The 20,705-nt window shown below is 41.1% G+C and overlaps 1 protein-coding gene across 8 annotated transcripts in view; it reads right to left on the bottom strand.

The window, feature by feature from the left end:
* Positions 1 to 16,197, bottom strand: part of OSBPL8 (oxysterol binding protein like 8) — an 84,173-nt gene extending 67,976 nt beyond the window's left edge. For 6 of the 8 annotated variants that reach the window (XM_030959324.1, XM_030959323.1, XM_030959325.1 and 3 more), the window contains exon 1: positions 5,565 to 5,944. The gene's annotated coding sequence lies outside the window, so the exon portion shown is untranslated. Of the gene's footprint in view, positions 1 to 5,564; positions 5,945 to 16,047 lie in introns of those variants that run through there. The other 2 variants (XM_030959320.1, XM_030959319.1) reach the window with 1 other exon arrangement.
* Between the last annotated feature and the right edge of the window lie 4,508 nt (positions 16,198 to 20,705).

Below are 20,705 nucleotides of genomic sequence, written 5' to 3'. Positions count from 1 at the left end.
CAATTTCCCCCCAAGAGAAAAGCACTATGCCAACACTTCACATACAATGAGAATTGACTGTTCCCAAATGTTGATAAGTATAATTAACCTTCTAACCCTGTCTATGGCCTTGAACATTAAACCTGAATTCATCTTGAAAACCAATTAAAATGCTAAGCAGTCTGTCTACTTTGGGACTGGAGAATAGCATTCAAAAAAAACCCCACATAGCACAATTGTCTCCTTAGACATCTTCAAGGATCTGTTAGCTGTTTTAGTAAATAAATAAATAAATAAATCACATTTTAACAAGAACTGAAAAATTTCTCAATTCTTCACAAAGATCCTGAAACATTTAAGGTTTATGAAGGCAAAATTGAAGGTTTAACAGGAAAAATAGCCAGAGAAAAAAGATAAAGATGATCAAGGTGGGCTGTGAAGTTTGATTTTGCCTTTTCATGCTATCTTTAACAACAGATATTAATTGTACAGTACAGTTCCCATTCAAAGAGCTTAACTTCTCTCTCTCATTCATTCTGCATTTTAGATTGCCTACTGACAAGGAAATCTACTTATTTATGTCACCCAACCTGCTTTTTTTATGTCTGCCATTTTGAAATTAGCGGAACAACTAGACAGGCAGGAGGAGCTGGAATTCTCATTTTTCTTTCTAACTTCTTCTTTCCTACATCATAGATATTTCCTCTTCCAAAAAAAAAAATCATGCCTACTTGCTATGAAATTCAGATGCATGTGACTCTGTGATGATCACAGTTCTTCTCATAACTTTACTTCAACAGAAGGAAAAGCAGGTAAAGTGATTTCTGATTTTTCTAGTGAATCTGAGCTGATGAGCACCATTTTATAGTTACTACTCAGTTTTAACATCAAAATTTTGCTTCCAGTGATATGTTCCAGTGTTATATTTTAGTATAACTTCTTTAACTATTGGAGTTCAGAGTGGCATTAATTACTTTTTCTTCCCCATATTTAGAATTTAATTTTAAATATACACAAGATCTGCTTACCAGGCATCTGTTCCTGTATTTCAACAAGCTTAAATTAGCTCTTCATTTTGAAAACAGGTCCTTTATGAAGTGGCAGAAAGTCAGAATCATGTCCATGTCACATTTAATGGCTTTTAACTTCCAAGGAGCTCTCTCGATGCTGCTGAGTTGCCCTGGACAGTGCTGTAGATGGCAGTATTTCACAGAGCTCACTGCCCTGCCCTAACCTGCAGCTAAGGACTGCCATACAGGGAATACACTCTACGGGTATTCAAGAAACTTCAGCTCAGGCATTTCCACAACATAACACGCATGGTAAGGAAGCATACAAACTGCTTTTATCTGAAAAGCAACCTTCTCAGATGCCTAAAGAAATGTACCATAATGCCAGTTAAACAAACATGTTAAGTTACTGCAGGTGAAATCATCCTTGAAACAGAGATCCACAATAAACTGCTCCCATGTATGGGATTTGAGCACACTCAGACATTTTGTTTCAGATTACCAGAAGAAAAATCAAGTTTTCCATAGTAACCTCATATTTCTGACTACAAAGTGCTGTTCTAGTGCAGATGTACATCTGGATCGCCTGGACTTTCACTTTACTTGAAATAGAGGCACTTTTAGAAAGTAATTAGCTGCACAGAAAACATCTCAATTTAATGCTAAAATATAGGTCTAGTCTGTCAGCAACACATTTTCCACGCAGAACCCCCCAAACGCAGTCACTTTTGTCTGGAAGCTGACTATTGACATCATGGCATGCATGGCATGAGCTTCACAGGAATGAACTACCACTCACTCCTGGAAAACATAAGTAACATGAATCCAAGCATATATATTGCTTTGACTTCCAATTCCCTCTCTTCCTACAATTTTAGCAGGAGTTGAAAAAAGCAAAGTATGCTATATCCTATTGCTACAACTCTTATGTCTTCTGCCACATATGCCAGAAGCAGACTGAAGGGCAAACTGTGCAAATCCCATACCACCATCATGGTTTCTACCCATTTATTTATGGGCAGAAAAATGACTCCATCACCAGCAAGTCAGTAGCTTTAGGAACTACCTCAACAGCAATTTCAGTGCTCCTCCAGATAAAATCCATCTTCTAGATGTCAGCCTCATTATGCATCTCAAGCAAAGTACACAACACCAGCTCCCAGGACACCAAGCATGCCAGCTTGTCTTTGTAATGCTGACAAATCAGAACCCATAGGAGTCTGGCATTTCTATTCCTTATAAGGAAGGACAGCCTGCTGAAGATCAAAATTACTGTCTTTGCTACTCAGCAAAACATTTGCTGGGAACTAGAAGATGCATGAGACACCAGAAATAGTGATAATGAAGGAGGAACAGAAGCCAAGACACCTATGTCATCCTCATGAACTCAGGAAACAAAGTCCAAGGCTGTCATGGAGAGCACACTGATACCACTGCATTCCACCAGAGTATCAGCAGTAGGGCTGCTACAAGTGCTGGTCACAGCAAATAAACTTATGCTGATAAGAACCTCCCTGGACTCAGTATTGGGAGGAGTGGAGTGTTACTAATTTTGCTTTATAGCTTATGCTTGCAGTAATTTGATTGAGGAGGGAGGAGACATTGACATAGGCACCTGAACTGCAGCTTCTCCCACACTGTTACAATAGCATGATCTTTGCAAGGTAAGCAGCAAAGTCTGTCAGGTATGGGATTCAAGTACAGACATTTAAAATTTCACAACTGCAAAATATTCATGCATCATGCAAGCTTCCATCAGTGAACACCTGAATTTTTCTCCAGAGAAAGTGAAGCAAAGCACAAGAACACAGAAGAATTTCAGAATTGCTAAGACAGGCAGGACAGCAGCAAAGAAGAAAAAACAAATATGCTGCTATTTGTTTAAATGAAAGGAGAGAGGTGTGTGAGGCTAAAGATAAAACTTTTGTGGAAATAGAATAAAGCCAAGATGGAGAAAAGATCTTGAGAAGAGTCAGACAATTATAACTAAAACAGTTTATGACACAGGGCCATCACCTAAAAGAGGACTACAGCAAGACAAATATGGAAATAAATGTGGGGTTTTTTTTAAATCACAGAACAAATTTCAAGCAAACATGACCCTGCAACAGGATGGCAACTAAGGCTGCCAGAGCTCAAGTCGGCTTTTGTTCAGTACTGATGGCAACAGCAGCATTGTGTCACTAGAAGAGGACAGATGCTAAGCAGAGGTGGAAAATTGTACCTATTATACCTGTGAGTGGTAATAAAAAAGCCTCATCCTTTCTACTCCCTCACAACTCAACTCTTGGGACCCTTGACACTAGAGAAGGGAGTGAGGATTCAGTGGGAGCTTTCAGACTGAAAGGTAAAACCCTGATAACGTATGCACACCTTCCTTCACTCAGGTCCTTTTCTAAGACTTCCCATGAAACTTGTTTGGCAATTACTTTTCCCTCCTCCACAATTTCCCCTGTCTGGGCTGCCCTGCTGCAGAACATGCTGTGCAGATTGCAGGTGGTCAGCTATAGCAAGTTACAAGTCATTAAAACACCATCTGCTCCCTGACAAGAACAACAACAATAAATGAAAAAACACCAAAAATCCCCCACATCCCTTTCTTCCTTCCTTCCTTCCTTCCATCCAAAAGGTGACAGGCAGAGGTGCAAAATCAAACACCATCTCTATGAAGGCACCATATTCAGAAAATTATTCTACGAGCCAAGAGCTTGCTTCCACAACATTTCCCCCAACACCCTAAAGCCAGATGAAATTACAACAGATGCTACTCATTTGGCAAGAAAGACAACCCAAGCTTCCTAAAAACTGCATTTGTAAGACAGAAATATCTGCTAAGCAAGCAGTTTATGTTTTAATCACTTACAAGAAACTTACAGTCAAAAATCCTCAACCAAACCATACCACCAGAAAAACACCAAAATGTTTAAATGAAATTGTTAGCTAACACTGGAAACTAATGCATTTTTTTAAACCCACAGAAATGTCTACAAAATGCCTACAACGAATCACAGTTGAAATTTACGTGCAATACCACAGACATGCTTCAGTCATCACTTTTGAACACTATACATTGAAACCAACACCAGGTCTCTCTCCCTCGAATTTCCCTTTCCTGGGCTGCCAGCATAAATGCTTTTTTACATATTAAATTCACAAGCAGTCGACTGCCAGGCAATATTCCACATACAGAATTAAAAGGAAAAACAAATTAAACTCATTGTCTTTAGTTCTTAAGAACAATACACAGTGAAGTAACACTTATCACTGTTTTCTTAAAATGCAACAAGCCTTAGTTTCCTGAAGTTTAAAATTAAACCCAAAAGAGCCAGCAGTTTGAGAAGCCTGAGCCTTCTGTTGCTACACAGCAGTACCAAGTGTCCACGTTGTTACAGAAAAATTACTGGTTTCTTCCACAAGCAGACTAAGCCATCTAATTTTTCTGCTGGATCTTCATCAGCCTGATACATAATATACTGTGGCAAGTTCTGATAAAGAAGACAGGAAGATATGATTTTTAACTGTTCTCAGAATGAGAAATGTCATGCTGGTAATTATTTCAAAAGCATAATGAATTCCTGTACCTGCAATAAGAGGAAGAAGTAGTCCACAAATTATTATCCAGAATAATTAAGGAACACAGTTCAGAAATAAATCCATGTAAGGAAACAAAAGCATGAAAATGCAGGAAGACAGGCAAAGCTACATCTGCAATATATTTGTCAGAGATTCCTACTGGCAAATATTTAATCTATATAGGATGTAAAGACAAATAATTTCTTCTCTTTTTGAATGAAAGCCTACAGGTGATAATTTGAAGCATTCACAGATTACAGCAACTGAAACAGTACAGCTCAATGTTGACTTTTGCCTTATCCTGTTCATGCCTCAATTCCATCTATGCTGCTAATATGGCAATTAATAAGATGGAGGTTATTTCAGTGTATTTACATTAAGAGATAACGCAAATCCTATTCATGAGTAGGTTATATTTACAAAAATAATCTATCAATCACAACGGAAAATTACTTAAGCAAAATGTCCAGTTTTTCTTCATTTCATAAAGAAGGATGAAATACAATTCAATACTTCATAAAATAAACAGCTGAAATTTGTACTGAAGTTCTTTTCTGGTCAATTAGTAACAAAAAATAAATATTTATACTCAATAAATGGTACAACATGCAATCATCAATTTGTTATGCTTGAAAAATCACCACCACCTACCAGATATTTAATCTTCTTTTTGACATAAATCAAGCTCTGTTTAGGAAGAAGATAGAAATCAACAATAAGATATACAAGGAAACTTTTAAAGTCTACTGAAGACAGATATTTGTATATAAATATATATATATATATATATATATATAAATATATATATATATGGCAGTTTATAAGCCAAAAAAAAAACCAGGGGGAAAGTCCAAAGCTTGTTTTAATTCAACAAGGTCTATGAACACCAAAGTAGCACAACTTGTAATGTGATCTGACAGTGACCAGAGCAGAGGTCTTCTACAAATTTAAAAAGAAAGCAAAGCAAAACCACCAAAAACCACGCCCTCTCAGACCACAGACCTAATTTCCTTACGCCAGTTCTTAGTTCAGTTAAGAAGAAACTATGTTTCCCTGCTCCAAGCTGACAGCCAAACAGAGCTGATGACACTGAAACAAACTGATTATTGAGCTTCAAAGAAAAAATATTCTGGTTAGTGCACGGAGAGGAATATTGAGTAGTGTTCTTTGAAGCACTGTCAGTAAGTGGGTATAGTTAATATTTAATTAAAGTAGCTGCCATGGTACAGATCCATCTGTACACTCAGGTTTATTTCTTGCCAGTTTCTCCTTCACTTTATAGGGCAGCTCATTGCTCACTACATTCTACCTTGATTAGAACATTTAAGCCTTCTGCTCAGTACTCCTTTGCCTTAGCAGACTTTTTTTAAATCAAAGGAGAAAAATTCTCATGAAGGAAGAACATTTATTCTTGTTGATGATTTCACAATTCTGTCTTAAAATTCTGCTTACACTCAGTAATTTTGTGTGCTATTTAAATAGATGGAATTGTGATTTTGGAAGGGGAAATGCTTTCTGCTTGCCAGTTTCACAGGCCTCAAATCCATGCCTTCCTCTGATGACTTTCTTTCCCAGGTACTTTAATGTAGCTGCTTGCATTAAGGTTTATCCCGACCATTTTCAAGGCAGCACAGGTTTGTAACAGTTAACTACAATCCAGTTCCCAAGCTAGAATCAAGGTACTGTTTTTAAAAACAGCAAGCAGTAAATCTTTATAGGTAGCTCAGTGTGGGGTCCTTAATTCTGTGTACAAAACAAGATCCAAATGTTAGCTTATTGGCTTCTCTGCACAATTAAAGAGTACATTTTAATTACTGATGCAAAATTACAGAATTGTGATTTTAGCAGAGGAAATTTGTGTTGTAACATAAATCTTCCAGCCTGCAAGAGATCATAACAGACAGCCCAGCAAGACCCTTAGTGTTAGAATTAACTTTTCATGTACTGTGCAGATTCAATTTATATTTTTTCAAGGCACTAATTGAAGCAGAGATACCTTCAAAGTCTGCAATTTCCATCATACAGATAAGCAAACTTGCTTGACTTACCTATACCAAAAACGTCTTTTTTTTCTAAAAGAATTTGCAAATGAAATGAAGGACTGCAGGTCACAGCTGCTATGTTAGGCTGAAGATCTAGCTGGGAGCCCTGCACTGAGAATTGCCAGCTCAGTGTACAGGAGGTTATCTCCTTCTCATGTATTGCTAGGACACTCTTACCTATGCAAATATATACATGCACACATGCAAATTATATTCTACAGGTTCAGCAAGTCCTTGCAGCAAAGCAGATTCTACACAGGCCCTGTATCACATCCAGACAGCACATACCACTGTCTCAGTAACACAGGCAAGTGTATCACTTAAGAAAAAACCACACCCTCCTGCACCTAGTAGTCCTCCACAGTGTCTGACCCATCCGGAAAGAATGTAAGGGAATTGTCATGCCCTCTTTTACAACTGTGATCTCCTGAAAAACAGCTAAAGCCACAATGAGATATGGTGCCTAGAGCTACAAGAAATCAGACAGAAAATTCCCTTCAGCCTTTTAATGGTGATTTTTGTAGGAGACCAAGGCAGAAGACAGATGGTAAATATCCAGTGAAATTGGAACAGATAATGTAGCTGGAACTGCAGATGAAGTAGACAAGCCATATCTCACATGAAAAAGCAGCAATCCCAGATGTCTTTTCCTCAATAAAGCTAACAGAAGGAGGCCCTCACCATCCTACTAACACAGACAAAAATAGAAGAGAAGCAAAAAGGCCACCTCAACATTGGCAGAGCAGCTGCTGTTAGGTTAGGAAAGTGATGCAAGTGGTCTTCACTCACAAAAGAAATTCCTCCATTAGTAATGTGCACATGACATCCACTTTAAGTATGTTAGACATCAGCTACAAAGCATGGTCAGATGTTCAGTCACACTAAATTAATTCTATCTGCTACTTCAGGTAACAATTTAACAGTATTGTTCAATCTTCCTCCTTTCCCTCTACTGCATATTACTATAAATTTAGTGACATTGCCTGAATTGGAAAAGCATATTAGCAGGGACAAAAATCAGAAGCCAATTCAGCATTGTAAGGCTCCCGCATAAGAAATGGAAAGAGGAGAGCAGCAGATTTCTTATTCAGAGAATCAATCATGATCAGCCATCTAGAGAGCCGGAAAATATGCAAGTCTAAAACCTAATATAGATATGGAAATTTCTCTTTGTAGATCTTGTACTTTAGCTGTCCAATACAAGACTTAAATGACTTCTCCTGTTGCAGAGACCTCTCTTTTTGTCTCCCAAAGTGGAAAGAGGGCATTAAGAATAAGGAGCATTAAGAGAAGAGAGCATGTTTGCATTATCTTCTAGTTAGTTACTCAACTAGTCAGTTACTCAACTGTACAGTCATACTAGCAATATTTAACACGTTTTGCAAAATTATATTGTCTGGCATACTATACCCACAATAAATGGGTGGTGGCTGTATGGTACACATAACCAATCCACTGAGATGAGTCAAAGCCAAATTTTCCCTCCATTTGGCCCAGATTTACAGTGCAGGCTATTAATCAAGTTTAGCTGATGTACAACATCTCCCTGTGCCAATATTGTTCAGAAGGAGAACAAGCTATTAGAAACAATGAATTGACACTGAGCTGATGCCAATTTGTGGCCCAAGTCTACAGAACTTTTCCTTTGCAATTTTTCCTCCAATCACACTAGCTGTTAATGACATCTTCAACAAATATTTTATAAGATTTTTTGTATTTAACTCTGTATCTAGACAAACTTTGTTTCCTCTAGACTTGGATTAAACACATTTGTAATTACTCAAACACTCCCTGCTAAAAGAAGCAATAGCTCCTTAGAATGGTCTTTAGGGGCAATATAAGTGCCACTTCCAAGTCTTGTCATTTTCATCTTGTTAATGTTTCAACTCAGACCCACTCCTCTATTTTTGGAACTGGTATACTAGAACAGTTAACACTTCCTTTAGATACCAGCCTGATGTCTTTGGCTACTTTATTCCATATTTATGCATGGACTATGTATTAATAAAATCATCATGTTCCAAGTACTTAAAATATATATCTTTTTTTTGAAGTTACTCCATCTTCTTTATAAAAAAATCCAGTAATCTTGAGGGTCCAATAGTCCCTTAAAAAGTACAATACAGCAGCTTCCAAGACATGGAAAAATGACAACACTAGCATTAGTCATATTAGCGTTTTCAACTTCTACCAAAAAAATTAAATTATACATCCATCTATTAGTGGAAAAAGAGCACTTGGTTGACTTCACAGGTACTCTTCTCCGGAAAACGACCAAGGCCTGAAACAAAGCAGTTACAGGGATTTGCAGCATCTCCACCCAGCACCACTCCTACAATTTACATCTAATTTAGTTCCCAGTTGTAACTCTGTGGAGCCAGAGTTCAGTACAGCACAGAACCACAGTTTCACGTTCAGCAGCCACGGTGTAGGTGGCAAGCAGTCAGCATGACTGACATGTTCTGCACAGGAAGCACAAAGATTATCAGTACCTGTCTACAAAGCAGGAGATGCACGAATGGTAGACTACCTAAGAACAAATAAATGCCTCCATCAAGAAGATGAGCTGCCTCATTTCCATATGAAATGGAAAATTCCATATTGAACCCTTCCACGTGTGAGAGTGGGGATGAGGGAGAAGAAAAAGCTAAGTGGTTCACTCTTATAAATCAGGCCCAAGTAACATAGACTGCATTATATGCATTGCCATAGTATCTCTGTTTAGACCAAAACATTTTCCTTGTGTTATGTAATCAATTGCACTACTCTAAATGGAGAACTAAACTGGCTCAGTTCCGTTCAGAGACACAAAAAAACTTGTTCTTGTGATTGCCTTCCACTGGAAAAAGTACTGAAAGAGATATCACAAGAGCTCTGATTACATCTAAAGCTTACTAACAGAGCTCTTAAGAGACAAAGGTAAAGTCATGCAGGGAAAGAGACTGGTGACCGTCTACAGCCATGTTAAATATTTGGTTTTGTATTTGTTACGTATTGTGAGTTTCAGACTGTTTCAGTCCTTCTCTTAGACGAGTTGTCCAGTGAGGAACAATAAGAAACCCACTCTCCTGGTACAGTATGGTGCTGCTGTGTGTGAGTCCCAGAGCTGAGAAACAACGAACTGCAGTTTCTGCAGACCCACTGCTTTAATGCCTCAACAATATCCTAGCTATCTCTTCCATGCTAAAGAACAATATTTGACTAACACAGCACAAAGGTTCACAAGCTGCACCAAAACCTCCACTGCAAATAAACTGCCTCCTCCTCTCCTGGCAGCACCAGCATCCCACCAGACAAAGAACAAACCCCCAGCCTGCTCCTCTCCACCACTGCCCCCACACATCGCTGGGCTCTCGGGCAGCCACCTCTGAGATGAGACTGGGAGGAACAGCTTGCACAGGGAGTGGCAAACTTGGGATTTATTCTGAAAGCTTCATGTGCCTGTGAACCGTATTTTTCCCTAACTCCAGTCATACACTCTGCAGCATTTTCATGACCTGCAGAAACAAACCACGATATGGCCTGCTTTAAAGAAAAAACAGTGACCCAGAAGCAGCTATTTACATCAGAACTAAAAATGCAAGAATAAATGCCATTTAGTACTGAAAAGAGTTAATATCCGTCACCATGTATCCCCATACCAAGTGATTTTTTTCTACCACACCACAACCAGACCAGGGAAAACTACTGTTTAGAGTTTCTCAATTCAGTGCCATTTAAGAAGTACCTATTCACATATTTACAGCATTGACACAATAATTTTTAAAACCTGCAAAGATTGCAAGACCATAAAATATGAATATGTTAACTAAAAAATTAGGTCAATGCAATATTGAAGCAAATGTCACCCATCTTTTACCTATAAAAAGTATTCACTTTGCCCAAAAAGGATGCTTTTTACGACATGTTTTAGAAGTAATTAGAAAAAAATCCACATGAAATTTCAAGCAAATGAACTTGTTGTGTACCTCGCCAAGTGTTTCATGAATCTTAATACATCACATTTCAGCTTTCGAATAAAGGCAGGAATCTTTTATAATTCATGAACTTGACAGCAACTAAATCTATAATTTATTTTCACAAATCTTGTATCAACAATATGGCTCTCTTTTTGAGTATCACCATCCAGTTATAAGTAACATATTGTCTTAACTCTCCAAATCATCTGTAACAAATACAATGTCTGAAGGAAAAATATGCCAATCAGTGAGACATGGCTCTCTTAGGCAGTTAGAAAAAGACCTACCATACATGAGACAAAGCCAGGTTTGGAATGATGCTTCTGCTACTTGAAGAGTCACGTAAAAAACCATTCATGGGTGTTATTAATTACTCTGAGGTGGAATGAGAGGTGAAAAGTACCCTTTAATTTATTAAGCCTTGGGAAGGCTTAGGAATAGATAAATAATACCCAAGTCACAGTCAAGGACCCAACTTGGTTTACTAAACCACCTGCTTACTATCCTATTTAAACATGTGAATTCTAAAAAACCCACTTATTTTCTCATGTGTAATTCCTTAAACAGCTAAAACTGTCAACCAAAAAAGTCTCTCTACAAGACACATTTCCCTAACTTAAGCAAGAACACTCAATAAAATAATTTTTTTTCACATGTTTAAATGACCAGTATTATACCTGCACTTCCAAGTCTAAGCCCATTCAAAAGAAACTCACTGGTCTTTTGAAATAACCTTCAAAATACCATGGCTTCTGTCTGCAGGCAAGAAAAAGATAACTCTGGAAGGAAACATGCTGGTTTTCCTTATCTCAGCTCAATAGTCATATTAACAGCTTCTGCAGTACTGCAACACAAACACTGGGTGACAGGATTAATGCACTGGCAAATGGCTGAACATACAGATAGCATATGAACTAGCTCAAGCCTAGATGCAATGAGAGCTCTTTCAAATGGATGAATGGTTAAATGAAAAAAAAAAAAAAAGGAAGATCAGATACACACATTGCCATATGGTGTCAAAGTCACTGTAACCTCAAGAACTTCTTGAGAGACAGATGTAGCATTTTTAGTGGATGAATGATAAGTGCTGTACCCTGTGCTGATGGAACAAGCTGATATAAAACCTCACATCCACAATTAAAAGTGTGAAGAAAGAAAATTAGGTTTATTTATTCCTCTCCTAGCACCAGAAGTCCAAGCTATTTCCTCAAAGTGAAAATCTGACTTCCCAAATGCCTCCTGCCATCTGTCAAACAGTTTTAGCTGTTCTCAAGAAGCTTCTTATGCTACTACACACATTACATCTGCAACAGATTTCCTTCTTGTAGAGTACAGATGGGATTAAACACTGTTTTATAACAAATATAGCAAAATACTGCTCCAGATTTCAACTGTGTACAATCCAGAACCAGTTACTCTGAATAAAGCACTTTTAACATATCTGATACTAATCAGTGGCCTATTATGAGCACTGTTTCCCAAACTTCAGTTGCTGCATTTATAGAGTTCAACACTCTATACAGGCCTTCCTTTTAAAATCCAATGTCAGCCATCACAACATCAAGCTCCACCATGGTCTGAAATTACCAAAATGAGACAAATCACCAGAAAAGCATGCAGTTTGCTGTTCCCACAAGCTGGACAAGCATATGTTTTAAGACAAAGCTACACAGAGCTGCTTCTACTGCATCTAAACTGATGGGAGTTTCTTAGGCAGAGAAACTACCTCCTACATCAGAAGCTAATTTATAAAAACACACCCAAATCAATGCAGATTCTTTAAGTCCAAGGTCCAAATTAGTCCACAAGGAAGCAACAATGGATCTTCTCTACTAGTTATCAATACCATTAAGTATTTTTCAAAGTCAATAACTCATTTTTTCTAGTTTTTGGTTATTAGGCCTTCTAGCACCTAGAAAACTCGTGCAAGTCACACTTGTCTCAGTATTTGTTCACACATTCTCAAGAGAAGCAAGAGCCTTACAAAGCCCTTCACATTGCTCCAGCTTTAAACTCAGAGCATGATTCTTCACTTTGTAGAGAGGTGGGAGAGGTGTAGGCAGCAGATGGAAGGAAGGGAACTATTTACCAGCTGAAGCTAAACACAGAGGATATCAACTTTACCCGAAAGACAGGAGAACAGCAAAATAATCACTCAAAAAAATTCAGAGACAGTCCTCTGAAATTAATCAAAGGCATTGGGAAAAACATTTTTTGTCGCTGCCGGGTTTTTTGTTTAGCTGGGTTTTTTCAAACAAAACAAATGACCAAGACTGTGCCCATCATTTCTTCATCTTGAACAAGATTTACTTCTGAACTATATCACCATCAACCACCTGTTCTAATAGAAGATGATTATAACTGCTGTCTAACAAACCAGAAAAGATTAAGTAATTCAACATCATTATGACTACATAAGAATACTGAGAGGGGGGAAAAAGAAAACTACAGAGTAAATGCAGTTCACTCAGGAAATCAACTAAAGAATCATTTCACACTTAGAAGCAGTATTTTTAACCTCCACACCAATTCATCAAAACAGCCTAGGCAACGAACTACACTGCTTCACCCTTCCTGTGAAAACAGTGACTATACAAACACCTCCTTCCAAAAGCTTTGTGCCTCTGCTCCTCCGCTTCCCAACTGTACATCTGCTGTAGAAGCAAGATCTTCATTAACAGCATAGTCTACTATGAAACACAATTTACCTGACCAAGAGGTTCACATCACAGTTCAGAGAATAGGATCAGCAATGTCTGTGTTTATGCTACTTTAATTACATTGCATAGACTGGAGAAAAACCCACACATGTTGTGAATAAGACTATGCTGTTTTCTACAGCTATCACTATTTCTTCACTGAAGGCCTTTTTTTTTTGTTTTCCCTCAAATTCTATGTTTTGTTGAACCAGTAAAAACTGTTGTTCTGTGTTTAATCATAAATTTGAGTAATGCAGATGCATGGATGCATGTTCATTAAAAAGAAACTAACAGAACTAAACCAAGCCTCATTGCTTGGCGCATTGGTAAGTTTTAAGTATATGACATTAAGTAAATTCTCCAACAAATTTATTTTCTGTTCTGAAGCAGAAGACCAAGAGACTAAGAGATAAGTTACCTGACAGACAGCATAAAGCAAGAGGAATTACACAGCACAGGAAGGGACAAAAGGCCCTTAGAAAACTCTGCTGCATGCTTCAGGAAACAGCATTTGTAGGAAATGCAGTGGGGAGGGAGGTGGTAAAGCAGTAATCAGTGAAGAGATGAAAGCCTAATAATTGACTCAACACAGTTCATTAAAACTTGGCTGAGTGTCCTATGCAAAGATTTACTGGACAGAGAGGAGGCTGGAACACAACTTCACAGAATACAAAGTATGCATAGTTTCTTCACTAGGTAGTTGCACAACCATTTATTTGAAAGTGTAACAGCAGTTCAGAGAAAAAAATGGGTAAGTGCTGCATCACCTCAGACCCTTCTCGTCACATTAACAGAATTTAAGAAAAGACAATCTAAAAATAGGCCATCTTCAGTAGACTTCCCTTCCCCTCACATTATTTTCCTTTCATTTCTGCATCTTATTTCTCTTTGGAGCAAGGAAAGCACTATTAAAAGAACAGGACCACTGAAGTCTGACTTTCTGTCCCTGTTCAGTTCCCCATAAAAAGTGTACGAGTCCAATATTGTTTCCTGCAACATCAGAAAATTCCTCCTTCTATTGTAAAATTAACAAACATCAACAAGCATTTAATAGAACAGAGTTTGAGGTACTCTGGGGGTTTACACATGCAGCAGAGATATGAGCTGGACAGACCTTTACTGAAAAGTCATTTTTAAACTAATTTGACAAAGCAGCATGTTTAAAAGGCATTCTTTTCCTGACCCATGATTAAAGCAGAAAAAGGATTGCTAGGTCTAAGCTACATCAGCCTCAAAATATTTTGTTTACTTACAACATGATTTTTAGAGTCTTTTCCAAATTAAATGATTCTAAGATCTTCACAATTCTAGAATTAAAAAAGATGAAAACAAACAGGAGCCAAAGGGTCCACAAGTGACCACAATCACACATCTTTTCTCTTCTCCAACTAGATTCAATTCTGAAGTAGACACATCAAATCAGCATCTGGAAAGGAGGGGGTCTACGGCCAGGTTCCGGAAAATTGTATAATCACAAAACAAATTACTTCAAAGCTCAGGAGTTTTGACTAAAAACTGCTACTTAGGTAAAACAACAAATGACCCCAGAAGTTTGCAGGGAATTCGAAAACAAAGCAGCACACAGAAAAGCACACAGAAACTTTCCCCAGTCCCTTCTACAGTTACTTGATAGCCAACAATGCAACTATGTTCTTCTCTTATTTTCTGCATCATTGAAAACCAGAACTGTATCAACTCTGAACTCTCACTCAACACACCTGACAAAGACAAGTGGGAAGCCCTGCTCTTTAGACAGTTCTGTTGCTGCCCATTACACCCACTGTAGACTAACAACTCGGTACTAACTCCTGTCTTTTCCAAACTTTCCAAAACTGAGGTTGATAATTAACGAGCATTAGCTGCGTCCCGATTGCACTAACACTTAGTTAGACCAAATAGATTTATATTTCCTATTATTAAGTTGAAATGATTGAAGTTATGAAAGTTGCCAGATGAAAAGCAACTCTTTTTAAAAGGCATCCTGATCTCGGTCCCAAGAACTCTGTTTTGGAGACTGGCAGCACGAAACACGTTAGAAACAGTGACATGCTGAACTGATGGCTTTCCTCCTTTCAGGAGACGCATTCTACAGCGCACTGCTCCAACACACAATTTGTGAACACCAGTATCGCAAACAACCGTGTGAATCTCATCTGGACGATCACGGCGTTCGCTGAGCAGAACGCCCTTGGAGCCCAGGCTCTTTAGGGAGCGAGCCATTTGCGAGGCCTGCTAATAGAGATGCAGGAGCGCGGCTGGCAGCGCCACGGGACCGGGGACTTTAACTAGGTTTCGCTCCCCAGGGCACGGCTGCAGCGCAGGCTTATTTTCCCAGTGCGAGGGGAAGGAGGTTACCGGCAGCCACAGCAGATACATTTTAACTGCATTTAACGCGACCGGTCGCAACGGCGGCGGGCGGGCGGGCGGGCCCGGGGCGCGCGCACGGCATTGGCAACAGCCGGCCCATGGTGCGGAGTCCCCGGCCGCGGTGCCCGGCTCCGCGGGGCCGTGCTGGCGGCCCGGCACCGCACCGAGCTGCCGCAGCCCGCTCAGCCTTGCCCGCGGGACCCAGCCCGGCCGGCGCTCAGCAACACCCACCGGGCCCGGCGCTACCGGAGACCCCCGGCGGCTCCCAGCAAACCCCCACCCCGGCAGCCGGGGAAGGCGGCACGCACGGCAGTGCGGCCCCGGCGGGGAGCCGGGTGGCACCGTGGCACACGCCCCCCGCCTCCCGTCCGCAGACGCGGTCGCTGCGGCGCTGCCCCGGAGCCGCCGCTGCCCTCACCTCTGCCCGCAGCAGGTCCGGCGGGAGGCGCGGAGGGGCGCCCGGCCGGGACCCCTCCCCTGCCGTCCCCTGCAGGCGCGGGCTGCGCTGCCCCGCGCGGCACGGAGCGCTCCCGCTGCCTCGCTGCCCCGCTCCCGCTGCTGCCGCCGCGGCCCCGCCCGGTCGCCGCCTGATCCGCTCATCCGCCGCGGCGGGAGGCGCGCGCGCAGGCGCGGGAGGCGGCGGCGGCCCCGCCCCCCGGGGCTGCGCGCGGGCGGGCGCGGTGAGGGGGGGCCCGGTGTGAGGGGGCCCCGGGAGCCGCCGAAGGAAATCCCGTCTGGGCCGAGCTGGACCTGGGCCGCCGCTGGGAACCGCGACCTGCGCAGGATGCGGGAAAAGCCCGGGCTCGGGCGGCGCCCGGCGCTGTAACATCACCCAGTCTGGTGTTACGGGATAACTTAGGCAGCGGAAGAGTAGTAACAGGGGAAATAAAATGCAGTCTGAAGCATGCCCGAAAAACTGCACGACGTGGTCTCAGATGAACATGACCACAGGAACCCCGCATTGCTTTTTTACTTTTTTTTTTTTTATCGCCTCAAAACTCAGAATCACAGAATCAATTAGGTTGTAAAAGACCTCAGAGATAATCGAATCCAAGCTATGGCCCAACACCGCCGTGTCCATTAGACCATGGCACTAAGTGCCACATCCAGTCTTAAACACTTCCACGGGCGGACGGTGGCTCCGCCACCTCCCTGGCCAGCCCACTCCCATGTCTAATCAGCCCTTCTATGAAGAAATCCTTCCTAATATCCAACTTAAACCTTTCCTGCTGAAGCTTAAGGCTGTGTCCTCTTGTCTTGTTGCTGGCTGCCTGGGAGCAGAGACCGACCCTCACCTGGCTATATCCTCTTTTCAGGGAGTTGGAGACAGCAATAACATTACCCCGAGCCTCCTCTTCTCCTAGCACTTTTAAACACATCCTCGGTAATAAGAACCACCATGAGCAGCTTACATACATTACTGTAATTCCAACGAGATCAGCATGTACCTCACGTTGTTATCACCTGCCAGTTGACAGTGCTGAAAAGAGTTGCTAAATGCAGAGCATCTTCACTTACTTCAAGGGAAAGTACTGTCAGTGCATTCTGAAGATATCTGGCACCTTCAGCACTGACCCCCAACGAATGACGCAGAAAAGTTGGCACTTTGGATTAATGTTTCCAACTCCAGAAATAAATCTTTTTGCTCCATCCAATTTTCATAAAATCATCTGCTGTATCTCAATTATGCAGCAGTGTGACTAGGAGTCCATTATCTTGGGCTAATGTTCCACTCACAATCTTTTCATTCTGTTCCTTGGAACCAGAATTAATTAAAAGGCTGACTATTCTTTCCTCACTACTTTTTAATGCTTCTGTAGAAAGATGTGTATGTATTCCTGGCTGTGGAAGATTGCTTTGTCTTCTCAGCAATGAGTTATAAAATGTTGAATAATACAGAGACCATATCTAATGATAAAAACAAAATTGAAGTTTCTTTGTACAAAGCTTTTTATAATAACAATACTTCTTCCCAAAGGAGGGCTCTGGAATGAGATAATTCACTCTGACAAGAGCCACTCACCCAGCCTTTCTTACCGTGGAGCTTTAATTCACAAGGGTGGTTGCAGTCTACAGAACAGCCTGAGCCTAGTTTTGGGAAGCACTCCTGTGCCTGTGTGCACTTCCTGACTCATTTATGTCTTGCCTTGTGACAGAGCAATGCTTTCAAAGCTATTTTCAAGGATACCATATTTCACACTTTAGCACTTCAAGAGCTCCACAAAAAACATGGAGTTCTTCAAGTCATGCTAAATACTCATGGAGGGGTCACAGTTTCAGATATACAAAGTATGTGATATCAGGCTGTTGTGTGCAGCTGAGTGAGTATGAATCCACACTATGCTTTTTGCCACTCCTGGAGGGCACTGGTAAACTTTTTCCTCAGAGTGCTTTCCTAGCTTTATAGAGTTCTTGTATTCTTGTCTGAGACAGAAGTGGGAGGGTGGCAGTGCGCCAGAGTAGCAAGAGTTTATGGACACCTCAGGCCTTTCCTCACAGGGCTTACACTGAATCATAGGCATGCTGATGCTTTCATGGGTTGCACAATGCTGAATTATGCCACCGGTATTTTTCATTAAAGGATCTCTTATAAGGAAAATTGGGGTGAAATGCCCTTCAAGTATCACAGCTTCAGATCTGAGGACACAGAGAACTGATGAGCAGTGTGAGTTTGGGCCTCACGCCTTAAGATTGTCAGGTGGAGAAAATACTTAACTGTCAACACAAATACAGAGAAGCATAGATGGTTTGGGTTGGAAGGGATCTTTAAAGGACATCTAGTCCAAACTCCCTGACAAGTGCAGGGATACTTCCACCTAGACCAGGTTGCTCACAGCCCCATCCAATGTGTCTTGAATGCTTACAGGGATGAGACATCAGCCACCTCTCAGCAGCCTGTTCCAGTCTTTTACCAGCCTTCCTTGTAAGGGATTTCTTCCTTATATCTAGTCTGATTCTGCCCTCATTCAGTTTAAATCCATTCCTCTTTATCCTATCACCACACACACTTGTAAAAATCTTTTCCCTGCTTTTTTGTTGGTCCCCTTGAGGTACTGTAAGGTGCCATAAGGTCTCCTGAGCCTTCTCTTCTCCATGCTGAACAGCCCCAGCTCTCACAGCCTCGTAGGAGATGTGCTTCATGCCTCTGATCCTCTTCATGGCCTTCCTCTGGACTTTTTTCAGCAGGTCCAGATCCTTCTTATGCTGCAGATCCCAGAGCTGGATGCTCTGGACTAGGGAAAACATTTGCCTGCACTATATACATCTGTGACCAGGAACAAACAAACAGAAAGCCCACAGCTAGCAGAATAAAAGAGCTATCTATTTTTTTCCTGTAGAAACACCAGAACTATCAATCTTGTTAATATGAGGATCAGAAAAAGGATGAAAACTGCTCCATGAAAGGGAAGAATCTGCTTTCCATCTTTGATATAGGCTTTTAATTAGGGCATATTTCCAACTCATTTAAAATAGCAGGGATTCAAGTAACTTAAAGGAGGATCTGATGTTTGAGGTTATCAGGGAATGGCAAGGACAGGACTGTTCTCTAAGGGAAGGGTGCGTGGGGAGCCAAAGTTGGTAACATACCCACCAGGGCAGGTACCTCACCATCCAGGACCTGCTCTCACATTCACTTGAGCCAGACAGACCTAGAGACAGCCACAGTCAGCCAGAAGTCCAGATCATAAAGCAACATCACAATGAAGAGAGAAATGCAAGGTGAAGCCAGCAGCAAAACCCCTTAGTGTTTAGGATGAGGGCCAGCAACCACCAAGGCAATGAGATCAGGCTGACATCAAGTCAGGCCAGAGGCTGAAGCTTGAATAAAGACTTATGCATCTCACAGACCTAATACTCTTCTAACACAGCTCAAATAAGGAGCAAGGGCTGTGCTTAAATAGAGCTCTTGGGCCTATGGGTATAAGTAGAAGCTGCAGATGCAGCTGCTCAGAGCCATTAAGGCTCATTAATGCACTCAGGACCACAAAGAGTTCATCTGGTCCCTTTTTTTCCTTACAGGATAACACTTGCAGTGATATATTGAAGCAAGCTTTTCACCTCAGCTACGCACAGCTGTGCCTTTCTGACTCAGCTCTTGCGAAAGGAGGGGTGAGCTGGTGACAGAAGATCTGTGTGCTAGACATGAAGCTGAGCCACAGGAAGAGCAACTTCCACCTGGAGTGTGGGAGCTTCTGGCAGTGCTGCCATCTCAAGGTTCTTTCCCAAGAGCATCTGTTCTCAGAAAACAAGATAAATGCTTCAGAATTAAAGGTGAACAACAAAAAGGCACAGTGTTTTGTTTTGTGGTTGCGCATATCTTTGATTATGATATGCACATGATTAGGGCTGGTAGATGCTATAGGAACACAAACATGCTCTGTTCAAAAAGAAGATAAGAAAATTTGCATTATTCTTAGATAACCTGCTTGCTGAGTCCCTGGAGGATATTCGTTGTAATCCTGCTGGGTGTTGTTTTATTATCTAGTGTCAACACACACCACATGGGGCTTACTGGTAAAGGAAAACAAGACTAAAAGCAACTGCAGAATCTGAAGTAAAGTGAGAATTCTGCAGTCCTGGCAAGGGAGACTTCTGCACACACTCACTTTATTTTTTGGTTTTTCTGAAGTGGGTAGTAGTTTCTTGCTACATCTACAGGTATAGAGAGCTCTGACAATATGGGGAAAATTAACAAAACCAGAAAAACCTCTAGAAGTACTGTATTAAAATATTAAGAGGAAAAATACAGAAGCTTTGTGTTTTCAGGGAAGCTGTCTTCCTTGCTGTTCCTGGAAGTTTTATCTTCCAACATCTGTGAAAGAGAACAGAGGCTTTAGTTATCAGCTTAAAAAAATCCTTTTTAGTTAAAGTTAAAATTGGGACCTTCATTCTAATTAACAAAACTTGGTTTTAATTAAAAAGCAGCAGGGGTTTGGCAGAGAAGAAAAAGCTTTGTAGGTAAATGCTCACTTAGAGTGGTTTCAGCCTGTTCTGTTGGAAAGAAGCTCAGTTCTGGGTCCCTCCTTTGTGGGAGAGCCTTAGTGCTGCTGAGAGAGCCATCAGCTCTGTGGCCTC

Source organism: Camarhynchus parvulus, chromosome 1A (assembly GCF_901933205.1).
Source record: "Camarhynchus parvulus chromosome 1A, STF_HiC, whole genome shotgun sequence".
Lineage (NCBI taxonomy): Eukaryota > Metazoa > Chordata > Aves > Passeriformes > Thraupidae > Camarhynchus > Camarhynchus parvulus.
This window is presented reverse-complemented; position numbering and strand designations above follow the sequence as displayed.